Below are 12,081 nucleotides of genomic sequence, written 5' to 3'. Positions count from 1 at the left end.
TGCCTACCAGATCAGAAGAAAAAAATCAAACTTATCATTCCAGGGTAGAATTGAAAAATGCCCATTCAGAGTTTCAAGCAAGGTGGTAATTTCACTAAAAAACAAAATTAAAAAATTTGCTTTAAGATGTGGGCTATGGCCTTAAGAGGTAGGAACATCCTGTGACTTGTTGCTGTTAACACCAGTGAGCACGGTGGGTGGCGAGCCTGCCCAAGGTCCACTCTCAAAAAATCCCATCAATAACACGGGTTTATTAGCAGAGCCTAATGCAGAGCAAGGAGAGGTGCCACCAAATGTAGAGCATCTCCATGGCTCCTGCTGCTCTCCATCTCCCCTCCCCTTGGAAAGGACAGCTTTTGCAGAGAAATCTTCCACCATGAAGTGAAATTTCCAGCGAGTGAAAGGGGGGCTTAAGGTTTGTCAGAGCTAAGGAGGACGAGTCCTCTGCGCTGTGGGAGCAGCACTTGCTCGCTCTTTGGGTGGAAGAGCTGCATGACCTCCTGCTGCTGCTCTTGCCTGCATGGGCCAGAGTTGTGCTGTGTATTTGGGTGGTTGCCCATCTATCCGCAGCACATACCGTACACCAGTCGCTTGGCGGAGAGAACGAACACCGGGAGGACGATTGATTAGCCAGGGAGGGCAAAAGTCTGCAGCACAGACTTAAGGCATTTTATTTTTGCTTTCTGCTTTCTTTTTATCTCCTCTTTCTCATGTGGCTGGCTGGGCTCCCTTTATTCTGCGGCCATGGTGCTGAATGCTGATGAAAATGTGGCATTCATTTTAGGGGCAGTACATGCAGGCTGCGAGTGTCTGACCTTTAGGAGGGAAAACGGGTGGATACTGTAGTTTTACGGCTGAAAGATAATGATAATTTACCTCTTGACACTTATTTGGGTAAGGGATGTTGATATACAACTAGGCCTAATGTGTATATTCAAGCAGCACAAAGCAGGTGTCCAAGGGAGCAGTAGCACATGTCATTGATAGGTCCTTTGTGTTTTAATGTTGCCCTATTGTTATGAGTTTTTCCTCAAATCCTGATGCTAGTTCTAGGCTGTTGATAATTTGATACTACTCAATCTCAGATGTGATGCTATAAATTTAATCCAAAGATGGGGTCATCCTGGGACCAAAACTTTAGGTATTGGTGAAAAGTACTGTGCTGGTTTTGGCTGAGATAGAGTTATTTTCTTTCTAGAAGCTTGTATAGTGTTATGTTTTGGATTCAGTATGAGAAGAATGTTGATAACACACTGATGTTTTCAGCTGTTGCTAAGTAGTGTTTAGACTAAGTCAAGGCTTTTTCAGCTTCTCATGCCCAGCCAGCAGGAAGGCTGGAAGGGCACAAGAACTTGGGAGGGCCAGGGCAGCTGACCCAAACTGGCCAAAGGGGTATTCCATACCATGTGATGTCATACCCAGTATATAAACTGGGGGAGTTGGCCTGGGGGGGATCGCTGCTCAGGAACTAACTGGGCATCGATCGGCAAGTGGTGAGCAACTGCATTGTGCATCACTTGTTTTGTATATTCCAATCCTATTATTATTATTGTCATTTTATTACTGTTATTATTATCATTATTAGTTTCTTCCTTTTTGTCCTATTGAACTGTTCTTATCTCAACCCTCGAGTTTTACCTTTTTCCTTCTGATTCCCTCCCCCATCCCACTGGGTCGGGGGGAAGCGAGTGAGCGGCTGCATGGTGCTTAGTTGCTGGCTGGGGTTAAACCACGACAAGCGCCTATCAAGAGTATATGCCGAAAGTTTCTCCAAACTGACCAGCGCTGGTGTCGTGGTTTAAGTCCAGCCAGGAACTAAGCACCATGCAGCCGCTCGCTTGCTCCTCCCCGCAGTGGGATGGGGAGGAGAAAATATAACCAAAGGCTCGTGGGTCAAGACAAGGACAGGGAAGGATCACCCACCAATTATGGTCATGGGCAAAACAGACTTGACTTAGAAAAAAACCCCTCAATTTAATTTGTTACCAATCAAATCAGAGCACGATAATGAGAAATAAAACCAAATCTTAAAAACATCTTCCTCCCACCCCTCCCTCCTTACCGGTTCAACTCCATTCCTGGTTTTTCTCCACCTCCTCCTCCCGCAGCAGCACAGGGGGATGGGGAATGGGGGTTGCTGTCAGTTCATCACATGTTGTCTCTGCCGCTCCTTCCTCCGCGGGGGCAGGACTCCTCACACTCTTCCCCTGCTCCAGCGTGGGGTCCCTCCCACGGGAGACAGTCCTCCACGAACTTCTCCAATGTGGGTCCTTCCCACGGGCTGCAGTTCTTCACGAACTGCTCCAGCTTGGGTCCTTCCCACAGGCTGCAGTCCTTCAGGCACAGACTGCTCCAGCGCGGGCTTTCCTATGGACTCCCGGCCATCTTGGGGGGCATCCACCTGCTCCAGCATGGGGTCCTCCCCGGGCTGCAGGTGGGCATCTGCTCCTCTGCGCACCTCCATGGGCTGGGGGGGGACAGCCTGCCGCCTCACCATGGGCTGCGGGGACATCCCCTCCTCCGGTGCACCTCCTCCCCTCCTTCTTCACTGACCTTGGTGTCTGCATAGGTGTTCCTCTCACATTCCAATCCCCTCCCCTGCTGCAGGTTTTCCCTTCTTAAATCTGTTCTCCCAGAGGCGCTACCTCCGTCACTGCTGGAGTCGGCCTTGGCCAGTGGCGGGTCCGACTTGGAGCCGGGGAAGCTTCTAGCAGCTTCTCACAAGAACCCCCCCTGCAGGCCCTCCCCCGCTACCAAAACCCTGCCACACAAACCCAAAACAGCTGGAGACCCTCATCTCTTGGGTCGCAGTAGGAGTCCCAGGCTTGGTTGCTCCTCAGAATATGGCATGTCAGATCACACAACAGGGTTTTTGCCATCTCAGCACGAAACGAGCCTCCAGGGACATCTCTTATTAATACATTCCTAATCAACATAAACAAGTGTGCAAAAATGTAGAGCAAGACTTTCAAGACTGGCAGTACTGGGCATGCCTAGGTCAGTAACTAGTCTTTGACAGCCATTAACAGAGAGCACTTAGAGGAAGCCAACATGCCAACATCAACGTGCCCCAAAAGGCTGATTTTTGCAGAAGTGGTAAGCACGCAGACATGAAGCATCCAACGTGCCACTCACTTTTGAAATCTTAAATAGAGAAAGGATGCAGTTTAGATCAAAGCTAGATGAAAATAACCACTTCATGGAATTTGAAATTTTATATTATATGTGCAGGTACCTTTACTATAAATAATAGACATGTACACGTATGTGTATATGTATATACCCATGTGTATACGTATGTACACACACACTTATGTGTGTGAATATATATATACACAGATGGTCTCAATAAATCCCATCAATAACAGGGTTTTATTAACAGACCCTAATGCAGAGCAGGGAAAGGTGCCTATAATATGTATATATAATATATATATATAAGGTGTCTATAATTTTTAAATATATATATATTGTGTATATATGTAAAGGGTGAGGCAGGGCAGGGAGAGAGAAAGAGAGTGTGAGAGAGAGATTATATTGGAAATGCAAACAGACCACCAGCCCAGGGGGTGAGAGATGCTCCCATTACTTATCTGGAATATGCTGATGGCCTCAGCCCAAGTCCTGACAGACATGTCTGCCACGTCACTTCAGTGGTAAGGCTTGTCACAAATTGAGGGCATATTTGCTCGCAGACAGCAAATAACGCCAAAGACTGAATGGCTATGGAAGCATTCTTACCCTGGCTATTAATTTAGGGTCTCTGGTATGTCCCAGGTCCATCGGCAACAAGGACTATCGAACTAGCATCTGTCAAACCAAACACTAATTGCACTGAGAAAAATGGAAAAAATATAATTTGCAGGTTTTGTCACGTGGCAAAGTACAGTATGATGAACTGGCTGAGAAATATTCGCTTTTGGTTTCTGCTTCCCATGGAAAGCACATTCCATTAACATTTATGTTTATAATTATCCTGCAATTTTATTCAGGTTCAGTTGAACAGAGGCAAAACATGGCACTTTTCTCACAGATCCGAGCAGCTGATGGGCAAAGGTTAATTTGTCAGTACATGGACACATTAGCTTGTCACATCTGTTATTAATTGCAAACAGATATATTAGTCTAATTAAACATTGCGAAGGACTGACCTAAATTGTTCAATGGTCTGTAGCTACATATATTCTGCTATTAACACACTTCATGTTTCATGTTTAGCTTTTGCTTACTGATGAGAAGTAGCATTCTTAATTGTAAAGCTAGTTATGTGTCTTGCAGTCACCACTTACTGCTGGTACAGTTAATGTGCTCCAAATGTAAAAATAAAACACATGTGACACAGCCATGTGAATTTTCTGTCAAATAGCAGCCATTCCTCCTCTGTCGTCTCCATTGCTCGCCTTCCTAAATGATTATTTTCCTTGGCAGCTGTCTAAGTGGCTTGTTGCAGTCTAATTTCAAAACTCATTATTAGGACAAACAGTTGCAGCGCATCAATAGCCCATCAGGATTAATTAAACTGGGAATCAGCAGCTGACTGTTAATCAGATCATTTGCAGTTGATCAGTGTAGGGACTATCGTCAAGATATTACTGTAGTCATTTTTTATTATGTGTCCACAGCTTGTAACAAACCCAGTAACGACTTGATACAAAATATTTGCCTTGCAAACAGCAGCTTCTTAGCAAGTGTTGGGCAGCGCAATTACTGCTTCAGACAAGATAAGCTCCAAACTGTACATTCATGACCTGATTCACTTTGTCCTACTGGCTTTAGATGCTCCATTGCACGGAAATAAGCAAACCTCTCCTTTGGAGGAAGCGTATTTGGTTTTAAAGCGCAAGACGCTCAGTGCGTTACATCCTCTACTTTTGGTCTCACTTTGCTAAAGCAGTTTCCTGAAAGTACACGGAAGGGATTTTTTTATCCTAACACTCCTATTTCTATCGTAATTCTCTAGAAGAAAATATATTTAAAATGCTGAAGAACTGTGTCTGCACATATCATTTGTGACCAACATAATTTGTTACAACGACACGCAAGACCTAGGAAATCTGAAAATCACTAGTGAAAGAAAAACTACAGAGACAAAGATGGTTCAATTAATTTCCATAACACAAAATCATTCTTCATAAAGAAAATTAGCAGATATGTTTCCTAAGGACATATTTTGCCTAAGTACTTCCCAGACAAGTACCTCATTTTTAACTTAAAATGGCAATAATTAAAAAAAATTTCATTTTTATATAAAGACTACGATCTGACGTGATTTGAAAACTACCTTTAGCTTGTAGAGTGGCTTTTCACAAAGAGAGCTGGTACTTCTGGGAATGGCTCCTTATTTACTCTTTGGAGCAAACCCAAACACAAGTGAGAAGCTGGCAAAGGGCAGACACACAGGGAAGTTTATTCCTGATGGAAATGTCAAAGGAGGTTTCTGTATCGGTTTCTTCTGTTGTGTGGACAGACAGATAGGGGACCACAGCAGCTAATGAAAGATCATCTGAAGGAGTAAAGAAAGAAAGAACATAATTCAAAGCAAGTCCGCATCACAGAGGGTATAAAACATACGGATGAAAACTTGCAACTTCATCATCACGTAAACAGAGAGTCAGAGTGGAAGTGATATATTTGCTCTTCCTTGCACTCATGGGAGGCAAGAAACAACCATATATTTATCCACTATACATATGGTTATTAATAATAAACAGTAACAAAATGATAGACTATGGGATTTGTGGGAGTCCACAGAAAAAGAAATCCAGTCAAGGTGAACTTCCTGAGGAAAGTCAGTCCCCCAGATACGGCAGGAGGAGGCATCACTTTTGATACATGTCTACGCGAAAACAAACAAGGAGGTACGAAAGGCTGCATGTCTATGTGCACTATACCCACAAATGTGTTTTACACAAGCAGCATATCAACCAGCAAACTTTCTTGTTCTTATCTCTGCAGCCCTCATGGCGTTGAAGAGATATGCAAATTCCTCTGCATATTATTGTTGATGATCAGTGGCTACTTTGAGGTGATGCCCCTGTGCCCTGCAGGTCCTGGAGGGCTCCAAAGAGCTACTTGGATTTGCTTTGGGCCATCTTTATGTCAAGGTCGGTTGCCCCAGAAGAAGATGAAACGGCACAAAACAAAACAAACCTCCACCGCTAACAAGTTTTACTCTGAACACAGAGCCTGACAGGACCCTCAGGCCTCCTCCTCCGCCCGGCTGGTGGCTCACCACATTTTCAGGGCTCCAGCGGTCCTTCCCAGCCCATGCCCCGTGCAGGGTCCCTGCCTGGATTTCATCCCCTGTAGTAGCCAAGATGAGAGAACAGCTAAAAACTGACTCCCAGTGGTCAAGATCCCCCCCCCCCAGGCCCTGAGGAGAAGGGCAGTGGGTGCTTTCCCCAGAAAATGGTGCAATTGGAGCGTGTTGTAAAGGCTTCAGCCTTTTCCGGTAAACTGCATTTCTGCACTTTCATCAGCATTTTTCCTGTTGCAGAACAAAGCCAGGGGAGAAGTCTATCCAGGACCCAAACGTCTACTCGGGGCAGCGATGCTAATTTTAATATGTGCCTGGTGGCTTCATTATCTGAGATTACAAAGACGGTTAAGTAAAATGACATACTTTATGTTGTTTAGCCAACAGAAAATACCCCTTGGTGCGAGGAGTGTAAGGAATGTGTCATTCCACAGTATGTTAAGGCAGAAATAAGAAGCTAGTATTAGAAGAGGGAAAATCCCAGCCCTGCTGTTTCTTGCCACCCTATCAGCCTCGCTGCCCTAGGCAGGAGCTGTGTTTGCTCGCACTGCAGGGCTGCCCCCAGACAAAGTGCACGCAAGCGGCTTATAACACACATGCCCCGGGCACTGCGGTTTAGGTGACAATGAGGTCAACTCTTTACATTACAGATTTAGATAAGGCTCAGTTTCTGACTTCTCCTGCCGTACTAGAATTAGAGTTGCTCACTATTAGGAGACATATTGGGAAATGTGTGTCTTCCTTTAAAGTATATGACATGCCTCTTCTCCTTGACAATAATTGCTGGAGAAGCTGTGGAGGCCATGGTGACTAATGCTATGCCCATATGTTCTGGATGCAGCCAGTAGCACAATAATTTTTTGTGGGCAATCTTTGATCAGCTTTTGACACTGATGAGATGGAAATTAAATTTTACATGCTCTAATGGCACTGTCTGGAGAGCGCATAGTGGAATTACAAAAAGAGACCCAGCGCAAGGAAACGTACAGAATCTGCCTTTCTGCAGCCTGCTAGAACTTGCTGGCTGCTAAAATGCTTGTAAGGTAGAAGGGACCGACTCCTGCCCCTGTTCCAGTCAAGTACTCCAAATGTATTCCAGACACTGACATACGAGAGAAATACACAAGAAAAAAGAGATACGGCCATATGGTTTACCTTTAATGATTGGCCATGTAAGTAATGTCCATCTGGAGACGGAAAGCCATCAAGTCTGTGCATGATGGTTTATGTTGCTTTAGAAGCAGCCATGTATTTTGGATTGCTTCTGGATCTGCGGGTATGCTTCAGGAATCTGGGTGTCTCATACTGCTGCTATGACATACAAACACCCATGTACAGCAAGCCTTTTTCATGGAAAACTGTGTGGCACTGCGTTCCTTTAAGATAGAGGAAGGTGCCCCATAGTCTACAGACAGCCGAATGGAGTCTGCTCTGAGAAGCTGTGCGTGTGCACCGGCCAGCAGCCCCGCTGCTTGCTGTTGTTTCTGTGGTTGCCACCACTGAACCTGCCACCCAGCCCTTCACCGCACACCTGCTGGAGCCATTTCTGGAGCAGAGCAACTCTGCCACCATGAAGGGTGGAAGCATTCAAAACCAAAGTGCCTTTGTGGATCTATGCAAACTCTTAGAATGCAACACCGTTTGCAGTATTTCTGATGGATCTTACAGTTATTTGGTCCTTTTATCTCCTCCAGGCCAGGCCTCAAGTGGACAGGATTTGGAAGACTAGATAGCCCATTCGAGGGAAGTGTTCAGTGATACCAAAGAGAGACCAAGATACATTGCCAAGGAACAATTCCTTTTTTCACTCCTGGACTCTACACTTGTGTTATAGGGTTTTCCCTGGCCTGTTTTCCTGGGGCTAGTGCAAGCAAGATATTGTCATCCTACTGAGGTTGCCGCTAATGAGAACACCTGGCTACCAGAGCAGCTAGCAGAAAACCACTGGCTAATCAGCTACTTGGCAGACCTCCTCCTCACCCAGAGACAGCCTGACTTGGTTGTGTGATATAGAGAAAATGCTACTGAGTCCTAAAAATGTAAGGAAAAAAGAAGTAGACCATCTTCTCTAAATTCCTGCACTAAGGCAGGATCTGGTATGCTTAGATGATCTCTCAAAGATGTCTTTCTGTTCCTTTGGTGTCTATACTTTAGATATGGTTTCCCCTTAGTGAGTGGCTTCATTTTGGAGAACAGCCAGGGATAGCCAGGCCCCAGACTAGGCCAAAGACCCAGCATCTTCATCCCCCAAAATACAAAGCACATCATGCCATACCCTGCTGTCACATCTTGCCACGATGGAGAGTAATGTTATCCCGGTAATTCAGCTGGTGGTGGGTCTGAAAAGTGGTGTTGGCTCCCCAGATACCAAATCTTTTGCTACTGGCTTTAGGAATAAAATCTGCTTGTCCAAAAAAGGTGCACCAGTGTTAACAACAATACCTTACTGAAATCCGAAAGAGAGTTAGGCAGGCAAACCTGAGGCTATCATCCATCTCACAGCCCAACAGGGACTAACCCACTGTTGGCAGCGTCCCGGAGACCAGAGCACCCTACCTGCAGCGCGGGAGACCTGGCCCTGGTCTTCCCCATGCTGGAAGCATGGAGCCAAATGTTCCTCCATGCTGCCCCTCTCTCTGCCACTCCCTTTTCCCAGAGGAGATCCGTGTTCCTACGGTGCAGAACAAGATTTTGGGAATCCCACTGAGTTATGTAGCATAGGGAAACCCCCCCCCCCCCCCCCCGATCTAATTCAGCTGTACCCATCTTATCTCCAATGAACAGCTAATAAAGATACCTTAATCACAGTCACTTATCAGAAACATGGAGATTTTAACCTAAGCTCTGTAATTGTAAGCATTTCTGAAAAGCAATTTTTTTAGAACTTCGCTAGAGACCCACCTTTGTAGGAGAAAATGCTTGCAAACACAGAGTTACAACTCACCAGGCTCTTCAGGAGAGGTACACGCTCCTCTCTGGGGGTCGGCATCACCTTGCATTTCTGGATTTCCTGGGCTTGCCTGGTTTCTAGGCTCCTTGGAAGTCTCCACTGGACACTTGATACCACACAGCCTTGTGCAGTGACAAAGTCCTGGCCAGACCCTGCTACGTGGAGAGTAGCCCTCACTGGGGCTGCTCCCAACATGCCTACAGTGGGACCAGACATGCCAGACCCTCAGCTAATATGCATTAACACGGCACAGCAAAGCCACAAGAGCAATACCAGATGACCTGGGTGAAGGATTTCACACAATGCCTAGCATCAAACAAAAGCCTTAGGTGACTAATACTGAAAAAAAAGATCTACTAAAAATAATCAAACTGCAAAACTCTTCTTTTTAGGCTATTTTCAGTCTTATTCTTAGTGTAGTCCTGCAGTTTCCCCATTCCCAGTTCAAATGGTAACAAGGTTGGGGTAGGGATTACTGCAGATGTGCAAACCAGAAAAGGATCATGGGCTGCAAAGAGAAGACCCAGCCCATTGCCAAGAGAGGAGTATGGGTAGAGGACAGCACAAATGGAAATGGCCTTACAGCTGAAAGGGAGCAAAACCAAATCAAACATCAAACATTCAGAGATCAATTGTGAGAGAAGCTGGACAGCTGGTAAATCTGCTCACCCCTGTGGGTCTATTGCTTCTGAATTAGTTTGGGTACTTGGATCTAAATTAGCAGGCAAGGTTGAACACTGCTGCTGTCTGTGGGGGGATGCTCTGTGCCAAGCAGCACTGGGGACTCATGGGGAAAAGCTCCATGGCCGGCTGGCCGGCCGAGTGGGTGCTCAGCGTGGCTGCTGCTGGCAATGCTTGGCCACGCTCTTGCGATGGCTTGGTAAGGGCTCGCCCAGATGATGGCACTGCCAAGGGGAAGTACAGCAAGGCGATGCCAAGCCAGATAAATGTTCTGCCTCACCTATGTGTGGGTAACTGAAGTTAAAGTGTAAAACCTGGTCTATTACTGACCTTTTTAAATGTCTCCATCCTGCCCTTCCACCACAGCAGGCTGGTGGCCCCTCGCTGTGGAAATCACATTTTTGTGACAGCTTTACAGTATGGTTATGGTCAGGAAAATGACTGGAAATTAGGTACCTATTTACCTGTAGGTGTCCAACTCCTACATACTTGTCCTGGTTTTGTCTGGGATGGAGTTAATTTTCTTCCACGTAGCTCGTATAGTGCTGTGTTTTGGATTTAGTATGAGAAGAATGTTGATAACACACTGATGTTTTAAGTTGTTGCTAAGTAGTGTTTAGACTAAAAGTCAAGGCTTTTTCAGCTTCTCATGCCAAGCCAGCGAGAAGGCTGGAGGGGCACAAGAAGCTGGGAGGGGACACAGCCAGGGCAGCTGACCCAAACTGGCCAAAGGGGTATTCCATACCATGGGACGTCATGTCCATCGGTCAGCAGGTGGTGAACAATTGCATTGTGCACCACTTGTCTTTCTTGGCTTATATTTCACTCTCTTTTCGTTATCTTCTTTTTCATTGCTATTACTACTACTATTATTATTAAAATATTTTCATTTTTGTTTCAATTATTAAACTGTTCTGATCTCAGCCCACGAGTTTTACTTGTTTTCAATTCTCCTCCCCATCCCACTGGGGGCGGGAGGGGGGGAGGAGTGAGTGAGCGGCTGCATGGTGCTTAGCTGCTGGCTGGGGTTAAACCACAACAGTCCCTCAAATTATTTGCTAAGTTAATTGTGAGTGTTTAAGGAGAAGTGATGGAGGACTTAATGCTAAGGGGTACTGTGAGCCAACAGAGCAGAGCTGTGTTTTGCCTCATGCACCATCAATACAGGGCTGAGATGTTTCTGATTCTGAATATTTATAGCTGTCAATGACTAGCGTGCAAAGCTGAAAGAGCAGAGCGTGATTTGCAGTTAGCAGGGTGAGTAGGTGTTGCTGGCACCCAGAAAAAACAAAGGCGAGACTTGCACACCGGACCAGCGTGCTAGGGAAGGCAGAGATGGGCACCAGTTATGGGAGAGGCTGAAGTCGTTTCTATGGAGGGGCTTCCTTAATTATACCTACGCTTTACGCCTGAATAGCCCTGCCAAAATGCAACTACAGATCTTGGTCGTCATATTCTCCTAACAGAGTTTTGGACTAGGTCACATTTTTAAAGAGGGAGAGATATCTTTCTGTCATCACACATAAGGGAGTTACATTTGTGAACAGATTAAACTCTTGACTGTGGGTCCGAAAATACGCAAGATACAGTCCCTCTTTTATGCCCTCTCAAATGAAACGTGCTAATAACAGACATTAACAACTGAAGCCTTTTAAGATGAAAAGGACTCTGTATTTGTTCTCTTCATGCTTGTTAAATGTTTTATGGTGACGCTTATTTACTGTCAAGACAATATTTCCAGTGGAGGCAACGTACATAATGATAAAAATAAGCAAGCACTAAAACTATTTTTTTACTGACCAGAGCACCTTCCAGCACTTCCCCCTGGATTCTTTCACACAAAGAACATATTGTCATTGGGGCCATTATAGGGCTGCGCTGCTTTGCTAGACTCGGCAGGACTCAAGGGAAACGGCTATAGATTGCAGCAAAAAAGTCCATCAGACAGATCGCATCTGACCCCACTGTTTCTAGGAAAGAATGCACCAGAACACTCTGGCTGAATAGACAGATTTTCCAAATGTTTTAAATCAGTTTTGAGACAAAAAGAGAAGATGCTAAGGAATGGATTTGGCCTATAAACATTAAGCGATGTGATGCCCATTTCTCCAGGAAGCTGACATTAGGGGCTTTCTTGTTGATGGTGGACCTGAAGGAAAAAACCCACAACAATTAGGCAGCAATTGAAGAAAAG

This window comes from Haliaeetus leucocephalus, unplaced genomic scaffold, assembly GCF_000737465.1.
Source record: "Haliaeetus leucocephalus isolate CR32 unplaced genomic scaffold, Haliaeetus_leucocephalus-4.0 Scaffold848, whole genome shotgun sequence".
Classification (NCBI taxonomy): domain Eukaryota; kingdom Metazoa; phylum Chordata; class Aves; order Accipitriformes; family Accipitridae; genus Haliaeetus; species Haliaeetus leucocephalus.
Note: the sequence above shows the minus strand (reverse complement) of the source record.